The sequence below is a fragment of the Talpa occidentalis genome, unplaced genomic scaffold (assembly GCF_014898055.3).
Source record: "Talpa occidentalis isolate TD23 unplaced genomic scaffold, MPIMG_talOcc4v2.1 talOcc4.5, whole genome shotgun sequence".
In the NCBI taxonomy this organism is placed as follows: domain Eukaryota; kingdom Metazoa; phylum Chordata; class Mammalia; order Eulipotyphla; family Talpidae; genus Talpa; species Talpa occidentalis.
Genome location: NW_023604861.1, coordinates 71,881,919 through 71,903,811, shown reverse-complemented (window position 1 = coordinate 71,903,811; position 21,893 = coordinate 71,881,919). Strand labels below are relative to the sequence as shown.

The window sequence follows — 21,893 nt, the reverse complement described above, 5'->3', positions numbered from 1 at the left end:
GGCAACATATGGTATGCAAAAGTTATTTGGATTCACTGTATCAGAGGAAAGGAAAGAGCATTGTGCTGTGTGTCACACAGACCTGGGTTTGACTCCCTGCTCTGCTGTGGGAAGAGACTGTGAGCTGGAGCATATAGTTTGTCCTCTAGTCTCGATTTTTGTCTCCAGAACACACGAATATAAATCCCTTCCCCGTGAGGCTCTTTTGTAATGAAATAATTTATATAGTATCAATGATGTTTATTTATTTCCCCCTCCTCTTAATTTTCTCTTCTACTAATTTTACCTTTACCATATGCTGTGTTGTATTAAGAGGCTTTCCACTGTCTTATAAACTCACTGAGGACAGAGAAGGTATCTGATACTTACAATCAGCCTGCTCTTTACATAATGCCCTGAACATCAGAATGCAGTGGACTATCAATTATTGAGAAGTATCTAGCCTGCAATGGCATGAAAAAGAGATGACACTAACATTTGCCCATAAGCTACTTACTGTCACCCCTGCTATGAAGGCTCGTGCTGTCTTTGATCCCTACTCTCTACCTTTCAAGCACAGATAGCAGTCAGACTTCAGCCACATCATAAGGTATTCTTCTAAACACAAACTAGAACTTATTCTGATGCTCTCATTACACTATACAGTGATTCTCAAAGTGAAATCTCTGGAGAAACAGCACAGCCTTACTCAAGAACCAGTTGGAAATACACATTTTAAGACTCTACCCCAACATACTAAGTCAGAAACTATAGTTTCACAAGCCCTACAAATGATTCTGATGAACAAAGACTATTGACCTAAAACAATGCACTTATTTTTCCTTCCTAGTCACTAGCCATCACAACAAACATCAATGATATTCTATAGAGAATATCTGATCAGGAGTAGGTAACAGGATATCAATGCTATATTGTATCAACCAAGAATAAATACAGAATGAAAGTACAATATGGAATTTCTCAGTGTCTAATGGATCATAATTCAAACACTCTTAATAAGTACAGTGTGTTAAAGATAAAAGGTATTAGTTAGACAAAAAAGTTTAGGATAACTAGGTTAGACAGGATTTCTCCCCTGAGAAATTATCAATTTTTAATGTTTAAAAACATTCTAAACCTCCCAAATCTCTTCAAACTTATTTAAAATGAACTTTTTCTTCAAATAATAATGTATTTTTGCTGATACAAATACCTCTCTTAGGGCTGAATTTCCCACATCTGAATATTGTTATAATACAACTTGTTATTAAAAGTTTTTGATCTTAAGCTATTTTTCACTTGGAGCCTTTCAAAAATATTAGTATAGTGGTTCTCAATGGGTGAGTTTTGCCTAAAGAGGATAATTGCCAAAGCCTAGAGACAATTTTCTTTGTCACAGCTTGGCTAGGGTTGGTTAGATAATTGCTACTAATATCTAGTGAGTAGAGGCTAGAGATGGTACTAAACATCCTACATTATAAGAACAGCTGTCTGCCGTGCAGAACTATACAACCCAAAATTTTAATAGTGTTGAGGTTAAGAAACCCTGTATTCTCCATCAAGTATTAGAGAACTCCTTCTGGCTACTCACATATTGAGCTACAATACAGGATTTATTTCATCTTCATAATTTCAGTATGTACTACACTGTCTGACACAAAAGGCATTTAGTAAGAGCTTGTTGAATGAATGAATTAATAAAAGAATGAATTGTTGGGGAAATGTGATTATCATGAATGAAATAACAGCAACCCTTGCAAGACAATCTAAGCCCATGTTATTTAACTCTGCCTGTTATTATTTAACATAGTGAAATCCATGTCCAGAAGACTTTGAGGGGACTATGAGGTGGAGATGTGGTTGCAAATGTTGTTAAATGATCAGAACACATGTGGGAGAGCAGAGAGCTGTCCAGCCAAGGAGGACATGAGACATGCATGGAAAGCAGGGGTAAGTCTGGTGTATAGTTCAAGGCCTCAAAACTGTCCTCATGTAATCCTGTCTGCAATGTCTTCTCACCTCCATTGACCCCTCCCATGCCCTATCACAGAGAGGTAACGAGTGGCAAAGATTGCTAACTGGCCACCTACAAGTCAGAGGGATTTGTTTATCATTCTTGGATGTTGTTTTTCTGTTTGATTATTTTTAAGAGGTTTGTTTTCCTTTGAACCTTTTTTAATTATCTAAAAATCATATATATCAGTGAATTTTTTTAAAGATTTATTTATTTATTTATGCACAGAAGAACTAGGGTGTAGGCCAGAGGTGTGGTGGGTGGGGGGGGTGAGAGGATTCACCAGAGACAAAGTGGGGAGCAGAACAGGTGGATCTACTAAAATACACTGCTGAGGGGAGTAGCGGGTGAGACAGGAGAGGTCTGCTGCACCACTGGGTTAGCTCCCTGGCTGGGGATTAACTCAGGCTGTAGTGGTGACAGTGCTGAAACTTAACCCCTAGGCCACCAGGGATGTCCTATGTCAGTGAATTTTCAACAGACAATTTACATAAAACTCAAAGATACACTTTACCTCTACCCAACCCAGTCCCCAGTGTTTAACACCATGCTTATTTGCTTGTTGAATTGAATGCATTTAAGGGCACACTCCCCTGTTCACCACAGTCTCTACCTACTGTTTCATCCTCAATCCACTGTAATCTGTGTGTCACTTACCCAGGCCCTGAGGGGTATGAGAGAAAAAGCTCTGTTCTTATAATGACAAGGACTAAACAAACCTCAGTTGACCACTGAGCTCATTTTACTTTGCCTATGTCTAGGACCTGTCCTCTCTACATGACAAGAAGTAAGAGCATATATATAATGTCCTCAAAAAGTAAAACCACACCCATGCCTATGATTTATCTATGAAAAGCAAACAAACTTTGAATGCCATGTTGTGATAAATTCCACTCCAAGCAATAACATGTGAAGCACTTAAGCATCAAGAAGACTAAAGTGGTTCACAATTTTGCATTATTTTTTTATGCTTTAAATAATAACAGTAATAAATCCCTGTTTACTTTTATATAGAAATATTTTGAGTTAGCTTTCTATTAGGTGCAATTGCTACCACGGAAGGCAAGTCACATTTGTCCCATGGCTTCAGATACTTCCTGACATCCTACAAAATTTTAAATGTAAGATGTCATCAAGGGTTTTTTAAGACCCAGCCGAAGAACTCCTTCATAGAACCTATCCCACCACCCCAAGCTTAACTCCTCTGAATTCCAGTAGTGGTTATTTCTCTCTCATTTTTTTTTTTTTATTATGTACACAAATAGCCTTGTGTTGTTTCTATTATTGTCACACTGTTATTTACATACTTGTGGAATTGAGATTTTAGTCTTTGATTGGTCATGTTTTCATCTCATCTTTCCTAAATTGATTTATGGGCTTACTATGTCAAAGGCCATGTTCTCTGCCACACTTTGAAACATGCAACAAATATAGTAGGTGCCCAATAATTAGGTCTGACTTCTTTTGAAAAGTGTGTTAAATCCTGGAAGTACCATATAAATGGGTCTTATAAAACCCTCATCAGCAACTTTGTCTCTTCTGGTATTAACTAGAGACTAGCTTTGAAGTGAGGTTATGATATGTTTCTTTCTTACTTCTTCCCCGGAATGAAAGCCCTCATTTTCTATCATGGAAAAAGATCATTTGAATCTCTCTAGTGCAAAACGCAAGTATATGCTGTTGGTTGTAATGAAGGTCATCTGCTAAAATCTAAAGGTATATTTTGGCAATAATTTTTTAAGTAGCATATTTCTAATCTTCAAAGTGATAGTTCTGTGTTTAAAATTAATTTTCTCATTTGTCTATGGTTGCAACTTACAACACTTCCTTATATGCACTATAAAATGTTAATAGCTACATGTAGAGTGACTTTACGATTGTAGTGTCGTTTTTCTCAGCTTGATCAGCTTTTTTGAATGGCATCATTATGATCAAAGTTGTTTACAGTAATAAAGTAGGAATAGTTTCGATAAAAAAAGTAGGCACCATTACAATTAAACAGTATCTGGTGTTTTAGGATATGATAACTACTTATAATGCGTTCATGGGATAAACTAGTCTACAATAGAAATATAATCACAAGAATGACCTAAACAAGTCTTTGAATCACAAAATAGGAATATGAATTGGCGGGAGCAGTGATGCCAACAGATTCAGGGGTAAACAACATTCAACACACCTGGTTTCTTTCAAAGAAGTTGCAAGTAGTTAATCAGCATTTTATTTACACTGATACCCTTCATCTAGTTCAATACCTGAAAGGAAGAAGCAAATTTAAAATTAGGGCAACATGCCAAATATCTCAATAAAATGTGTGTCTTAATACTCTGTTTGATAAGATATATTGCAAAATTAGCATATTCATATTTGTATGGTATTTATCCAGTTACATTGTTACGCTACCGGAAAACATAATAATTAGGACATATAAAATAACCAAGTCTTTATACCATGTGCTAACAGATTTCTAAACTCAATAAGATTTGCTTGATCCAAACTCTGATTTTCAGGTTTCTGTTCCTTTTCTTTTTTTGAAAATTGACTTATCTTTTGTTCATATATATGCTCATCATCAATGCCATCAGAGGTGGCAGATAAGACAAATTTGATAAATTACTGGTCACTCAGTGTTGCTAAAGATTTGAGCTTCTAAAATAATGTTTGAAGAGATCAGAAATGGTACTTTTCTTTGAAGGATTAAAAGGGCATCTAATTTCAGCAATTTTACAGGATAGTCATCTTCATAATGTTAAAAGTAATGCTTGGAGGGCTATCACACCCAGCTGCATATGATGAATTATGTTGACTTTTTGAAGATGGGAGATAAGTTCTTAAATTTTTGAATTGATTTTTAATATGCAGAGTAATGAGGAATTTATGAACTTATGTACATATAAAAGGGTTGCTTAAAAACTTACTTAAACTCATGGTATGTGTAACAATAACACTGAAATACAATTCAAGATATGTTATCTCTACTGATTCATTGTTTTTTGCAATTACCAAAAGTGCTGCCCATGGCAGAATATTTTAATTTGCCATATGAACAAAGTGAAGACATCCTGGGCCTTGATTTTGGGATTGACACAATATGACCTTGACATACTTGAGCCAATTTATGGCCACCCAGCACTGTTGGTAAAGTTCCAGCCAATTTGTAGCTCCTTGGAAAATTGCTGTAGTTTTCTTTCTTCATGGAATCCCCAAAACAAACAGACAACATCCACCACCCTACCCCAACTTTCTTTATTATCTGAACTGAAATTTTCTGAAGCTATTCAATTTCCCCACATTTTTGCAGTCAGCCTTGTCACAGCCTTTTCTTTATTTCTTTCTTTTTTTTTTTTTGCTCAAAACTTGTGCTGTCTATACAGTCATTCAGCACTTACCCAAAGCTACTTTAGACTTCTGGCTAGCTACTTCTGACTGCCTTTCAAACAATGTATCCAGAAAAATATTTAGTAGGAAGTTTTAATATTCATGAAATATTCTGATGGAAATGATAAAGCAATAACCTATGTTCTCAGTCTGTAACCTGGGAAAGAGTTTCTTATAAATCTGACTTTCTCCTTTTCTTTAGAATTCAAAGTGTTCTTTCCTATACTCTGCTAGTTAAAATTATAACAAAAAAATTTTAAAACATTCTTCCACTGAGATATCAGTGTCAGCTAAAATACCTAAAATTAATTTTAATTTGTCATTACAAAAATACAAGAGTCAACTAAAACATGTCCTATCTGCAATAGTAGCAATATTCCAAAAAATATTTTATCCTTTATTACAATTTTGATTTCTACCCATTTAAGGACAATTTTGAATCTATAGACTAAGCCAGTGATTTCTAAAGAGGGAAAATAGTATAACAACACTTTACCTACTATATGCTTTATAGTATAATTAGAAACTGCTAATTAGCAGTTATTAGTTTAAGAGATCAGCAAATCCATTAATTTGAGAACAAACATATAAACCAAGCAATGGCTGACCAATACAGGGATCATCTTTGGACACAGTATGGCATATATTTTGTTAGTCACTTTTACATTTTTACAATAACATGGAAGGTGAGGAAAGTGAGGACTTTGTTTTCAGAAACATTAATATTTTAGTTTTACTTATTTTGACAAACAAAAATTATGTATATTTAAGCTATACAATGTGATGCTTTGATATATGTAACAGTGTGAGATGATTACCACAATCAAACTAATTAACATGTTCATTACCTCCATAGTTGGCGTCTTTTTTAAAGTGAGAATACTTGATTTTACATGGTTAGTAAATTTCAATATACAACATAGTATTATCAGCAATAGTCACCATGTTGTACATTAGATCTCCAGAATTTACTCATACTGTAACTGAAAATAAATTTACTCCTCCTATAATTTAAAGCCATTTTATCCCCCCCCCTTTTTTCTTCACCTTTATGCCTCTGGGAAAGATCATTCTATTCTCTGTTATTGTGAGTTTAATTTTTTTTTTTTAGATTCACACATAAATGAGATGAGGAGATATTTTGTCTTTCTATGTTTGGTTTATTTCACTTAGTTTAATGTTCTCGAGTTTCATCCATGTTGTCTCAAGAGGCAGGATTTCCTTCTTTTTGGGGGGTGAATAATATTTCATTGTTTATATATACCACATTTTCTTTATCCATTCATCTGTTGACAGATGCTTAGGTTGTTTATATATCTTAGCTACTGTGAATAATATTGCAGTGAACATAGGAATTCAGCTATCACTTCAAAGTAGTAATCTTATTTTCTTTAGATATATATACACAAAAGTGGAATTGCTGGATCACGTAGTAGTCTTTTGAGACATCTTCATTATGTTTTCCATATGATTATACCAATTTACATTGCCACCATCCCCTTTCTCCACATCCTCACTAATGCTCATTATCTTTTGACTTTTTGAATAATACACATACGAATGTGTGAAGCTTGTTATGTATTTTCTTAATGTTTAATGGTATTAAATATATACTTGTTGGTCTTTTGTATATCTTGTTTTGGAAAATGTCTATTCAGCTCCTTTGTCCATTTTTAAATCAAGTTATTTATTTGTGTTATTTTGTAATTGAGTTGTGTGAATTCCTTATATTTTGTAGGTGTTAGCCCCTCATCAGATAAATGATTTACAATTTTTTTTTCAGTCCATGGGTTGCCTTTTAATTCTATTGTTTGTTTCCATTGCTGTACAGAAATGTTTTAACTTGATTTGGTCCCACTTGTTTATTTTTGCTTTGATTATCTAACTTTTGTTTTGTTTTTGTTTTTGTTTTGTATTGAATTTTATTTTTTTATTTTTCAATTTAAATTTTATTATTATATTCTCCATACAATTGCAACCCCCTTATTTTGACCCCAAGCCCTCCTTTCCCCGCCCCCCACCCCCCATAGAGTGTCTCTTCTTCATAGTTATTTGTTGATTTTCATATTTTCTTTCTTATAGTTATTCTTTTTCCTGGTCCCTTGTTTAAGTTTTCTAGATTCCTGCTATGAGTGAGACCATCCGGTATTTTTGTTTTTCTTTCTGGCTTATTTCGCTGAGCATGATCCCTTCCAGCGCTATCCATGTTGTTGCAAATTGCACGAATTTATCTTTTTTGAATGCTGAGTAATATTCCATGGTATATATGTACCACATCTTTTTGATCCAGTCATCTATTTTTGGGCATGGGTTGTTTCCAAATCTTAGCTATTGTAAACAGTGCTGCTATAAACATAGGGGTGCAGGTGCTCTTTGGAATTGATGTTTCTGTGTCCTCTGGGTAAATACCTAGGAGTGGAATTGCTGGATCATATGGAAGCTCTATCTTTAGTAGGTCAAGAAATCTCCACACAGCTCTCCATAGTGGTTGGACCAGTTTGCACTCCCACCAACAGTGCAGGAGAGTTCCTTTTTCTCCACAACCTCGCCAACATTTGTTGTTGCTAGTTATTTTAATATGTGCCATTCTCACTGGTGTAAGATGGTATCTCATGGTAGTTTTGATTTGCATTTCCCTGATTACAAGTGATGTTGAACATTTTTTCATATGCCTGTTGGCCATTTGCATTTCCTCTTCAGAGAAGTTTCTTTTTAGCTCTTCTGCCCGATTTTTGACTGGATTATTTTCTTTGTTGTTGTTGAGTCTCATCAGCTCTTTGCAGATTTCTGTGATCAGTCCTTTATCATTAGTGTTGTGTGCAAAAATGTTCTCCCAGTCAGTGGGGTTTCTCTTTGTTTTTGTTATTGTCTCTTTTGCTGTGCAGAAGCTCTTTAATTTGATATAGTCCCAGCTGTTTATCTTTGCCTTCACTATCACTGTTTTGTGTGATGTGTCTGTAAAGATGTCTTTGATGTGCATATCATGTCATGTTTTGCCTCTATTTCCTTCTATGTATTTTATAGTTTCAGATCTTATGTCTAGTTCTTTAATCCATTTTGAGTTGGTTTTTGTGCATGGTGTTATGGTTACCTAACTTTTGATTTCAATTTCAAAAAGTCATTGCCAAGACCAATGTCAAGGAGATTTTCTTCTATTTTTCCCTCAGGAGTTTTACAGTTTCAGATCTTTCGTTCATGTCTTATTCAACTTCATTTCTCAGTAGGTCATTTTTCAGGTTTCCCACCACCATTTATTGAAAAGATTATTCTTTCCCCATTGTATATTCTTGGAGTCTTGATAGAAAATTGGTTGACTGTATATGCCTGGGTTTATTTCTGAATTCTCTATTCTGTTCCATTATTCTATGTGTCTGTTTTTATGCCAGTACCATGTGGTTTTTATTACTGTAGTTATGTGATATGGTTTGTAGTAAAGAAGTATGATGATTCTGCTTTTATTTCTTGCTCAAGATTGCTCTAGCTATACAAAGTCTTTTGTGAATCCAAACGGATTTTAGGGTTATGTTATTCTGGAAAAAAAAGCCATTGGAATTTTGATAGGGTTTACATTGTGTATGTAAATTACTTTCAGAATAATGAGCACTTTAATAGTGCTAGTTGTTTAAGTCCATGAATGCAGGATATTATTTTAGATACATCAATTATAAAATACTTACAAGTTATGGAGTAAAAAGGAAATTTTCCCAAAAAAAGGACATTTGAATTGTATGATTTTTATTGAGGTAACATTGGTTTACAACACTATATATAATTTAGGGGTATATGGTTAACATGCCAGATGTATGTTATTGTGCAACACCTGCCACCTAAGCACCCCACAACCTCCATCAGAGTCCACTGTACTCCCTCTCCCCTTTAGTCTCCAGCCCCACTCGCCTCTGATAGTCTCAATTCTACAGTGAGATTTCTAGGATTTTTGTTTGTTTCATTTTATCTCATTCTTTTTTACATTCCTTATATTTCACAGATGAATGAAATCATCCAATATTTGTCTTTTTCCTTCTGACATATTTCACTTAGCATAAACTCCACCATTCCATCCATATTGTTGCAAATGGCAACAGTTCATCTTTCTTTTTATAGCTGAGTATTATTCCAGTGTGTATTTATACCACACATTGTTTATCAATTCATGTGTTCTTGAGCATTAGGTTGTTTCCATAACTTGGCTATTGTAAGCATTCTAGCATGAACATAGGGTTTCTGCATTCCTCAGATGGTAAGAAGTGGAACTGTTGGATCATATGATAGATCTATTTTAAAAAGCCTGAGAAACCTCAAAAGGAGGGCACTTACATAGTCACACACTTACCCCTGGGCACACATTTTGTCAGTCACTTTCTAAGAGTGCTCAGAGTTGCACATGAATCACCCACTAAACTTAGACCCAGGCCACCATTGCCACAATTTATATAATTTGTCTCAACAACCCCACTTCTAGAAACCTTCTTGAAAAAATTAAGTATACACAAATGTCATGACAGCTCCCCATTCTTTGAGATTTTAATTTTGTTATAAATGTATCCTATATTTCCTCTAGAGCCTATGGGAACTGTGATAAGATAACATAGAAGTTTCCTAGTTTTCTCTGGTTCCAAGCTCTTGCTTCCATGCAAATAGGTTTTTTGCTTACAAATTATCCCTATTTTATATGTCATCCCACATGGGAACACTGTCTTTTTTGGGGGGGAGGATTATGAAAATACCATTCACATAGTCCTTGGCATGTGGTCAGCCTCACAAAAGTTTAGAGTGAAAGAGGAATTTGACATCACGATACTGCTCAACTCTCTCCTCCTAAAGGTTTTCTTCTTCTTTGTCTTCAAGCTTGTAACCACAATGGAAACTCTTCTCCTAATCCTGATATATATCTCCATCTCCATTTTGGAAAATCATGATCCCTTTTTAAGAATAGATGTTATCCTTTTCTCCACAAGGCAGTCTATAGAATATTGCATCCTCCAGTGGTTTCTTTGCTTTAGACCAAGCTTATCAATGTAGAAAATAAAGCTTGTTTTTATATCAAATGCATATTATTTTCTTTAGCTACATATAAATCAGGACTAAATTTGAAAGTGCTTCTTCTGAGCACTTAATTAAGTTTTTTTTGCATTTTTTATTTCATTTTTTATTTTATATATTTTTTACATCATTTTTCATTTTTTGCACAATGTATACATTTTCATCTTGGTTATATTCCCCATACAATTCCCACCCCCCTCATTTTGACCCTAATCGCTCTTTCCCTCCCTCCACCCGCCCCCCAGTGTGCTTTTGGTTTATAGTTGCTTGGTGATTTTGATTTTTACTATATTATAATTAGTCTTTTTCCTGGTCTCTTATTTAGTTTTTCTAAATTCCTGCTATGAGTGAGACCATCCATTATTTTTCTTTTTCTTTCTGCTTAAAATCTTAGCTATCAGAGGGGCCTCCATTGGTGGCGCAGCAGTTGAGCACTGGGCTGCAGAGCTACCCGCAGCCTCTGCAGCGCAGGTTGATCCCAGGCCGCCAGCTAGGGTCCCACATCGCACACAGACCTCTCGTGGCCCACGCTGCTCCTCTCAGCAGTGTATTTCTTCGTCAATCTGTCTGTTCTGTTCCCCGCTCTGGCTCTGGTGAATTCTCTCACCCTGCCACGCTTCTGACTGTACCCAGTGTTTGTATAAGTAAATAAATAAATAAATAAATAAATAAATCTTTGAAAAAAAAAATCTTAGCTATCAGAATCCAACAATGCACCCATAAAATAATTCACACGACCAAGTAGGATTTATTCCAGGGACACAAGGATGGTTCAACATCCGAAAATCAATCAATGTAATCCAACACATCAACAAAAAGAAATATAAAAATCATATGATAGAAAGAGGCAGATCAACATGGCGGCAAGGAGACGCTGCGAGTAAGATCTCCCATTAAAAAAAAGATAATAGGGAGGAAAAGCGGCAGGTCCCAGCGAGAACTGGGACACGGAAGATAAATGGACAACTCCAGCAAACTACCCGAAGAAGAAAGTTGCCACAAAAGAGGACTAGAAGGGAGGAAAGCTCAGAACCCTGCTACCCTCCCCCACCCACAAAGTCGGCATTCTCCAACCAACAGAAAGGAGGAAAAAAACAAACTAAAACAACCAACAAGATCAAACTACGCATCAAGTGGGACTGTGAGTGGAAAGGAACTATTTCAGCCACCACACCCCATGAACTGGAGCTGTGGAGAACCCTGCAGGATTCACCGCTGAGGTGAGCAAACAGCTCCAGGTGCCATTAGAGAACAACAGAGACTCTCGGAGATCCACACACAGCCCCGGGCCAGCCGGTAAGCTTGCACGGAAAGGCACGCTTGAAAAGCAAAGGCGGATCACGGCTGCCCAGGTCCCCGCGCCTGCAACCTAGGCTTGCAGGGAGATGCGCGGGGGTCCTCACTGAGGTGAAAGTCCCTCACTGAGTAATCAGGAACCAGGCACCCGGGCACTGGAGCGGGGTGCAAAAGACGGCATTTTTGCGGTCACTGAACTGGGCTACAGCCCGTGTCCTGGACCTGAGGGCTTTGGAACTGAGACCCAGGGCACAAAATTCAGGGCGTGGGTTCTCCACGACGGTGGGGCACAAGGCAGACACAGCACCCCAAAGCCATTGAGGTTTACCCTACCATTCCCGCTCTGTTCCCTGTCCCATGGGGTGAAAAAAACAGCTCCCAAAGGGCTCTAGGAGAGATCTCTTGCGCCACCTAGCAACTTGAAACCAGCAGAAGGCTCCTGGAGGAGCCAGTGGCCAGCTGGGAAGTTAGCCCACGCCAGGGGACACTTCCGACCAGTAGTCTGAGCCCACAGGGGGAGCGGGCACCCACAGCCGGGGCAGACTGGGTGCGCAGAAGAGTGAGCCTGAGACCAGACGCGCAGGAAGTGTGTCCCGCATCGCCATTTTAGAATAGGGACATTTCTTCAGTAAAGACTGCCTGAAACCAGCAGAAAGCTCCCTCGGGAGCCAGAGGTGAGCGGGGAAGTTCGCCCATGCCAGATCCCTTCTGGCCTGCAGTCCAAGCCCAGAGGGGGAGCGGGAACCCACCGCCGGGGCAGACCAGGCGCACAGGGGATTATGTCCCCACATCGGCATTTTAAAACAGGGACCTTTTTCAGTAAAGACTGCTTGAAACTGACAGATGGCTACCAGAGGAGCCAGAGGGGAGGGGAGAAGTTCACACAAGATGCCGGCCAGTCCCAGCAAGACAGTGTCCCAATGCATACGACAAATTAGAAAACAGACAGTAGGGAGTAGAAGAACCACACACAACCTAACAACTCCTCAGGAAAAAAGCACAACACAAAACAAAAACCACCCCCCCAGATTGCAACGATAGTAACTTGGAAGAACTTCTGAGCCTTCCAGAAAGAGAATTTAAAATTGCCATGATTAAAAAAGCGACAGAATCATAAAGGAAAACAATGATATGAGAACAATAATCAACGATAAGAAGAATGAAATTGAATCCCTAAAGAGGGAAGTAAAAGAAATGCAGGAGATCAAAGATTAATGGAGGCACTAAAGAACTCTGCAAAAAGCAATGAAAGGAGAACAGATGTAATGGAAGAACGAATAAGTATTCTTAAAGATACAGAAATAAAAAGAACCAAAACAGAAAAGGAAAGAGAAGTACAAAGGAAAAAGACCGAAGAAAGACTTCGGGAACTATCTGGCTCCATGAGGAAAGGAAATATAAGAGTTATAGGAATACCAGAAGGAGAGGAGAGAGATGTAGGAATAGAGAAAATATTCAAAGAGATAATTGAAGAGAACTTCCCAAATGTGAAGAAGGAGCTGAAAATTGATATACAAGAAACAAGAAGAACACCAAACTTCCACGACGAAAGGACAAATACAGCAAGACACATAATAGTAAACTCCCAAGAATCCAGGACAAGGAAAAAATAATGAAGCTGATAAGAGGGAAGAAACAGATAACATTCAAAGGGAAACCAATCAGGCTGACATCAGACTTCTCCAAAGAAACACTACGGGCAAGGAGAGAGTGGAGGGACATAGTCAACAGACTCCAAGAAAACAGATGCCAACCAAGAATACTCTATCCCGCAAAGCTCTCCTTCCACTATGAAGAAAGACTAAGGAACTTCCCAGACAAACAGAAACTCTGGAATTTCATTACAACTAAACCCCCACTGCAAAAAATACTACAAGAAATCCTAAAGCCAGACCCTCAGAGGGACGAATAACAACGAAAGAAGGCCAAAGAAAAAAAAAGCTTATTAAAAGAATAAATAAATAAAATCAAAGGAAAGACAAACACAATGGCAAATACAGATGATAACATATCAATAATAACTCTAAATGTAAATGGACTAAACTCTTCAATAAAAAGACACAGAGTCGCAAGCTGGATTAAGAAACAAAATCCAACCTTTTGCTGTCTCCAGGAAACACATTTAGCTACAAAAGATAAAAATAGACTCAAAGTTAAAGGATGGAAAACAATCCTACAAGCAAATGGACCAAAAAAGAAAGCAGGAACAGCTATACTTATATCAGATAAAACAGATTTCAAACTCAAAAAGATAAAAAGAGACCCCAATGGTCACTACATTATGATCAAGGGGACAATACTTCAAGAAGAAATAACACTATTAACATATATTCACCAAACGAAGGAGCACCAAAATATGTCAGACAACTATTGTCATCTCTGAAAACAGACATCAGAGAAAACACATACATAGTGGGAGACTTCAACACACCACTACCAACAATGGATAGATCAACAAGACAAAAAATAAGTAAAGAAACTAAAGCTCTAAATAAGGACCTAGAGCATTTGGGCTTAACAGACATCTATAGAACACTAAACCCCAAAAAATGGAGTACACATTTTTCTCAGGTGCAAACGGATCATTCTCCAGGATCGATCACATACTGGGGCAAGAGACAAACATCAACAGATACACCAAAACTGAAATCATACCAACGATCTTTTCTGACCATGAAGGCATCAAACAAGAAATAAACCATACAAAGAAGGCAAGGAACTATCCTACCTCATGGAGATTAAAAACCACACTACTGGACGACCACTGGACTAATGAGGAGATCAAAGAAGAAATTAAATATTCTTTGAATTGAATGACAAGGAGGACACCAATATCCTAAATGTATGGGATGCAACAAAAGCAGTAATAAGAGGAAAATATATAGCAATAGAAGCTCACATCAAGAAACAAGAAAGAACTCAAAGAAACAACCTAATCTCGAAGCTCAAAGATCTAGAAAATGAACAACAAAAAACCCCAAAACCAGTAGAAGAAAAGAAATAATAAAAACCAAAGCAGAAATAAATGAAATTGAAACTAAAAAAATAATCCAAAAGATCAATGAAACCAAGAGCTGGTTCTTTGAAAAAAATCAATAAAAGAGACAAACCCCTAGCCAGGCTCACAAAGGAAAAAAGGGAGAAAGCACAAATACACAGGATCATTAATGAAAGAAGAGAAATCACAATGGACACAGCAGGAATCAAAAGAATAATCAGTAACTACTATGAACAGTTATATGGAAACAAGTTCAACAATCTAGAGGAGATGGACAAATTCCTAAAACTCTACAATCACCCAAAGCTAGATAAAGAAGAAATAGAACACCTAAACAGCCCAATTACAAGCAGAAAAATTGAAATGGTAATCAAAAACCTCCCCAAAAACAAAAGCCCAGGGCCTGATGGATTACAAATGAATTCTACCAAACATTCAGAGACGAATTAGTGCCTATCCTTCACAAACTCTTCCAAAAAATTGAGAAGGAAGGGACAATACCAAACACGTTCTATGAAGCCAACATTACACTAATACCAAAACCGAACAAGGACAAAACAAAAAAGGAAAACTACAGGCCAATCTCCCTAATGAACACTGATGCAAAAATCCTCAAAAAATTTTAGCTATCAGAATCCAACAATGTATACATAAGATAATTCACCACGACCAAGTAGGATTCATTCCAGGGACACAAGGATGGTTTGACATCCGAAAATCAATCAATGTTATCCAACACATCAAAAAAAAGAAATATAAAAACCATATGATAATATCAATAGATGCTGAGAAAGCTTTCGACAAAGTGCAACACCCATTCATGATAAAAGCTCTTGAAATTCTTGGGATACAAGGAACATACCTCAACATCATAAAGGCCATCTATGACAAGCCAACAGCCAGTATCAACTCGATGTTGAAAAGCTGAAATCAGTTCCATTAAGATCTGGAACAAGGCAAGGATGTCCACTCTCACCACTGCTTTTCAATATAATACTGGAAGTCCTAGCCAGAGCAATAAGACAAGAGAAAGACATACAAGGAATCCAAATAGGAAAAGAAGAAATCAAACTATCACTATTTGCAGATGATATGATAATATACATAGAGAACCCCAAAAACTCCACAGGAAAACTAATTCAAGTCAGTAATCAGTTCAGTAAAGTGGCAGGATACAAAATCAACACGCAAAAGTCAGTTGCCTTCCTACATACAAACAATAAATCTGAAGAAGTAGAAATAAAAAAAAACCATCCTTTTTATTATCGAAACAAAAAAATCAAATATTTGGGAATTAATCTAACAAAAGAGGTAAAGGACCTATACAAAGAAAACTATAAAACACTGTAAAAAGAAATAGAAGAAAACACAAAGAAATGGAAAGACATCCCCTGCTCATGGATTGGAAGAATAAACATTATTAAAATGGCCATCCTACCAAAAGCAATCTACAGATTCAATGCTATTCCAATCAAAATTTCAATGTCATTCTTCAAAGAAATAGAACAATTATTTATGAAATTCATATGGAATCACAAAAAACCCCGAATAGCCAAAGCTCTCCTGAAAAAAAAAGAAGGGACTAGAGGCATCATACTCCTAGACTTCTAACTATACTACAAAGCCATAATCATCAAAACTGCATGGTATTGGAACAAGAACAGACATACAGACCAATGGAATCGAATAGAAAATCCAGAAATAAACCCACAGATTTATGGTCAACTAATCTTTGACAAAGGAGCAAAGACTATGCATTGGAGCAAAGAAAGTTTGTTCAATAAATGGTGCTGTGAAAACTGGGTCGCTACATGCAAAAGAATGAAGCTTGACCACTACCTCACACCATACACAAAAATCAACTTAAATGGATTGAAGAACTAGACATAAGACTGAAACCATAAATACATAGAAGGAAATATAGGCGAAACACTACGTGATTTGCACATCAAAGACATCTTTACAGACACATCACCCAAAGCAGTGATGATGAAGGCAAAGATAAACAGCTGGGACTACATCAAATTAAAGAGCTTCTGCACAGCAAAAGAGACAATAACAAAAACAAAGAGAAACCCCACCAACTGAGAGATATTTTTTGCACCCAACACTAATGATAAAGGACTGATCACAGAAATCTGCAAAGATCTGATGAGACTCAACAACAACAAAGAAAATAATCCAGTCAAAAAATGGGCAGAAGAGCTAAAAAGAAACTTCTCTGAAGAGGAAATGCAAATGGCCAACAGGCATATGAAAAAATGTTCAACATCACTTGTCATCAGGGAAATGCAAATCAAAACTACCATGAGATACCATCTTCCACCGGTGAGAATGGCACATATTAAAAAAACTAGCAACAAAAAAAAAAAAAAAAAAAAAAAAAAAAACTAGCAACAACAAATGTTGGCGAGGTTGTGGAGAAAAAGGAACTCTTCTGCACTGCTGGTGGGAGTGCAAACTGGTCCAACCACTATGGAGAGCTGTGTGTAGATTTCTGGACCTACTAAACATAGAGCTTCCATATGATCCAGCAATTCCACTCCTAGGTATTTACCCAAAGGACACAGAAACATCAATTCCAAAGAGCACCTGCACCCCTATGTTTATAGCAGCACTATTCACAATAGCTAAGCTTTGGAAACAACCCAAATGCCCAAAAATAGATGACTGGATCAAGAAGATGTGGTACATATATACCATGGAATATTACTCAGCATTCAAATAAGATAAACACGTGCAATTTGCAGCAACATGGATGGCGCTGGATGGGATCATGCTCAGCGAAATAAGCCAGAAAGAAAAATAAAAATACCGGATGGTCTCACTCATAGCAGAAATCTAGAAAACTTAAATAAGGGACCAGGAAAATGAATAACTATGAGAAAGTGAAAATCAAAATCAACAAAATACTATGAACCAGAGACACTCTATGGGGGCTAGGGGGAGGGAGGGGATGGATTGGGGTCAAAATGGGGGGGTTGCCATTGTATGGGAATATAAAAATAAAATTTATTATAAAAAAAATAAAAAAAATTATACCAAAACAAACAAAAAAAAACATATGATAATAGAAATAGATACTGAGAAAGCTTTTGACAAAGTACAACACCCATTTATGATAAAGACCCTTGAAATCCTCGGGATACAAGGAACATATCAACATCATAAAGACCATATACAACAATCCCATAGCCAATATTATTCTCAATGGTGAAAAGCTGAAAGCATTTCCATTAAGTTCTGGAAGAAGACAAGGATGTCCACTCTCACCACTGCTTTTCAATATAATACTGGAAGTCCTAGCCAGAGCAGTAAGACAAAGAGAAAGACATACAAGGAATCCAAATAGGCAAGGAAGAAATCAAACTATCACTATTCACAGATGATATGATAATATACATAGAGAACCCCAAAAACTCCACAGAAAAACTAAATAACTAATCAATCAGTTCAGTAAAGTAGCAGGATACAAAATCAACACACAAAAATCATTAGTCTTTCTATACACAAACAGTAAATCTGAGGAAGAAATTAATTAAGTTTTAAAACAATCTAAAAATCAAAAGGGGAATAGCTAAATAAATTATGTCATATCAGTATAATGGAATATTATATTGTCATTACAAAGCATGAGACAATTCTCTATGAACTGACAATAAAATATGTTGTTATGTTATTGTAATTTGTTATTGTAATATGAAATTGTTGTAATATGTTATTGTAATATGAAACACTTTGTTATGTCTTTTTAAGAAAAAATATATATATATTTGTGTATCCATCAAAAATTATCTACATAGTTATATAGCTCTTTGGAGGAAGGAAACAGTCACTATTTGTATTATTCTTATTATCTCAGTAAGTGTTTTCATTGTACAAACACTAAAGAGTCCCAGAAAAGTACTACTACTATCAAGGAATATATAATTACTTTATTATTAACTTGTTTGAAAGCAGCAGTGAAGGAGAGAGATTGCATGCACACATGAGAGAGAGAGAGAGAGAGAGAGAGAGAGAGAGAGAGGAGGGGAAGGGAAAGGAGGAAGGGAGAGAGGGAGGAGGTAAGAAGAAATGAAAGTATTCAGCTTGTTATGAGGCATTTCTTCTTATCCATATTTACTGTTTCATTTCATTGGCTCATATATAAATTATTTCTTCATATGTTATGGCTATCTGTTGGAACATTAAGAGTTGATGAGACAGAAACCAATGCTGGTTTAGATAACCCAACCTGAGCTGATGATCCGTATATGGCATTGTATGTGTACCTCAGGAATTTGTTCCATGTGGGTGAGCCTTATTAGCCTCTTATCTGACAGTTGTTTGACTCTTCCATTGGCTACATTGAGTAAATTACACAGCTTTGTTTACTGACAGAGGCCATTCAATAACCATTAGGGCCTTAGACTTCAGGTGAAGCTGAGTCTGAGGATTCAGGGCAGAGAAATGGAAAGAAACTGGGTATTTGATGAAATCACCGAGTCGGTGGATCAACAAACCCTTAAACCTCCCCTATTCAGTATTTTCAGTTATAGGATGCAATAAACTCCCTTTATTATTTTAGTTAATTTGAATTGCTTTTTCTGTTAGTTGCAAGTGAAGGTATCCTGTTAATATATTTTTTAAGTAAATAGCCAGGAGTGTAGGCAAAGACTCATGCACAATGATGTCATCAAAAATATTTTATAACAGTAAATTATCAAGATGCTGAATATCAGGGAAATAGGTATATACATGACAGTTCACTGACAGAATATATAACTATTCAAACTAGTGTTATTGATAGTCCAGCTCCTATCCACCTCTATGGCTCAGTTAAGTGGAACTAACTTCTGAGCACATTCCACTTTCTCATCTACTTACTTGCCTTATGTAGTTTCCTGACTGAAATGTCTCCACATTCTCTCAAGTTGTAGCTTCATTATACTTCCCTTTTATAATTCAGCCCTGGCACACCTCCTCCAAGAAACCTTCCTATGATCCTGTCTTCCTTGTTCCCCGAGTTAGTGCTAGTCCTTCCTTTAATTGTCTATGAGGTTTGTGGTTATTGCTTCTCTAACAGATAGTATTTTAATTATCTTCTTTAACTTCCTCCAGCAGGATTCTGTGAGCTCTTTGTAAGAGACTACTGGTTCTTATTTGGCTATGTATACCTAATGCCCAAAGATCTAACATTGGATAGATATTCCATAAATATTTATAGCCTGCTTTGGTGGGTGGTTAGGTGACTAAATGAATGGATCTTAACCATAGATACAGCAAGAATATAGAATGCTTCGCTTCCAATTTTTAGGAAGATTTTCTGTATTTTACACAGAAATGGGGGAAATGTGTTTTAAAACCTGACTCAGAAATTAGGACTATATTTTTAAGTCATCCATGTTTTAACTTCCTTTTGTAAAAATGTATTAACCAAATTTCATCAATAAATATTTATAATTGAGATAGTTGAAGACAAACCCCATACTGTTATCCTCTCATGAAATATTAAATTGACTTACTCTTTTGATTAATTTTGAAAGCTTTGGTTTAAGGTTATAGGAGTCTGACAGAAAAATTGAAGCTATGATTGATTTACATGACACATTTTAAATGGAAAATACCGTAAAACATTGCAAAAGCACTCTGACATCTTTAAAGATGAACTCATATGAGAAATGCCAGGTTTTCAAGGCAGGGAAAGGTCTCTGTTAGTAAACTTCTTCTCAGGCCCACCCTTTCTAATGCCACTGGTTGAGCTATGTTACTTTTACGTTCCTCCCTGGTACCTACAGGAATAACAGGGAGACCAAGAAACACCATTACTCCCTCCCCCCCACATTTTACAAACAGTGTTAATGCTATGCTTTATAAAAAGACTTGAAACCACAGAGAGACTATAAAATGAATTCTGAATCTGCTCATTACATATTAAAGGTACAAGGCTGGCAATATCCCTTTTCTTTACCTCTCCTGCAAGACATATTTTATTATTCATTTTGTATCCACACCACCAGAAGAGTAAATGCATAGAGTAGGCCTTCCTAGGAATTTCCAAAAGAATAAAATGTTAATACTGGTAATATTTGGGTTGTGGGATTATTTATGAATGTTATTTCCTTTTTTTTTCAATTTAGTCTCTTTCAAATTTTCTTTCTTTTTTTTAAAGATTTGTTTATTTTTTTTAATTTTTTTTTTTAAAGGATCTATTTATTTATTTATTTATTTATTTATTTATACAAGCACTGGGTACAGTCAGAAGCGCGGGAGGGTGAGAGAATTCACCAGAGCCAGAGCGGGGAGCAGAGCAGGCAGAAGGACCGAAGACACTGCTGAGGGGAGCAGCGGGCAGCAGGAGAGGTCTGCGTGCCATGCGGGACCCTCCTCCAGAGGCCAGGGAGCAGCCGGGGATCGAACCAGCGCTGCAGAGGCTGCGGGCAGCTTCGCAACCCAGCGCTCAACCGCTGCGCCACCGGGGAGGCCCTATTTTTTTTTAATTTTAACATTTATGGGGACTCTATCTGAGGGGGTGGGGGGAAGCAAATATTGTTTAAAAGTTTAAAAAGTGATAAATGTTAAAATCTTTCAAATTTTCTGCAGCATGATGTACTTTTGTTATTTTCATAAACTCACAGTCAGAGGAGACAATGGGGGAGAAAAAAGATAGTCTAATATTGGAAACCATTCTGTTCTCTTCTGTAATTCAACATGTAAGTGGAGTAAGTGGAGCTTTTGTGTATGTGACTAAGCAAGAGAAAACAATTCTGCTCTAAGCACCAGCCTATCAGAAGTGCAGTTTACCTGGTATTTTCCTCTGAGTATTAGAGTTTTTATTCTAAATCTACCTGCATAAAATCTAAACTTACAGGAGAGTTACAGTGAAGAGAACTAGTACTCACTGAGTACCTAGTGATGCTTAGGTTACCCAAAACAATCTTCCCACTCATTTTATATTCCATGGTGGTGTCATGAATGACTAGAGTATGGATGTGATCTTTGACTTCCTTATAACTCCCATTACTTCAAATAATTTTAAGTAAAAACAGTGTGCTGAATCTCCAGATGCATCTTCAAGACATATCCCTTCATCCTTTACTAACAAGGTTGTCATCCCTTGGTCCCTCTTAGAAAAAACATCCATAGCCACCAGCTTAGACAATATTATCCTTCACAGATCAGGAAATATTAAGTAAACCATTCAAG

General features: G+C 36.6%; 1 long non-coding RNA gene across 1 annotated transcript in view; it reads left to right on the top strand.

The window, feature by feature from the left end:
• Window positions 1-21,893, top strand: part of LOC129146945 (uncharacterized) — a 48,255-nt gene that overhangs the window by 8,753 nt on the left and 17,609 nt on the right. Inside the window, exon 2 of the long non-coding RNA XR_008554349.1 lies at window positions 1,790-1,929. This is a non-coding gene — a long non-coding RNA (uncharacterized LOC129146945). The remainder of the gene's footprint in view (window positions 1-1,789; window positions 1,930-21,893) is intronic.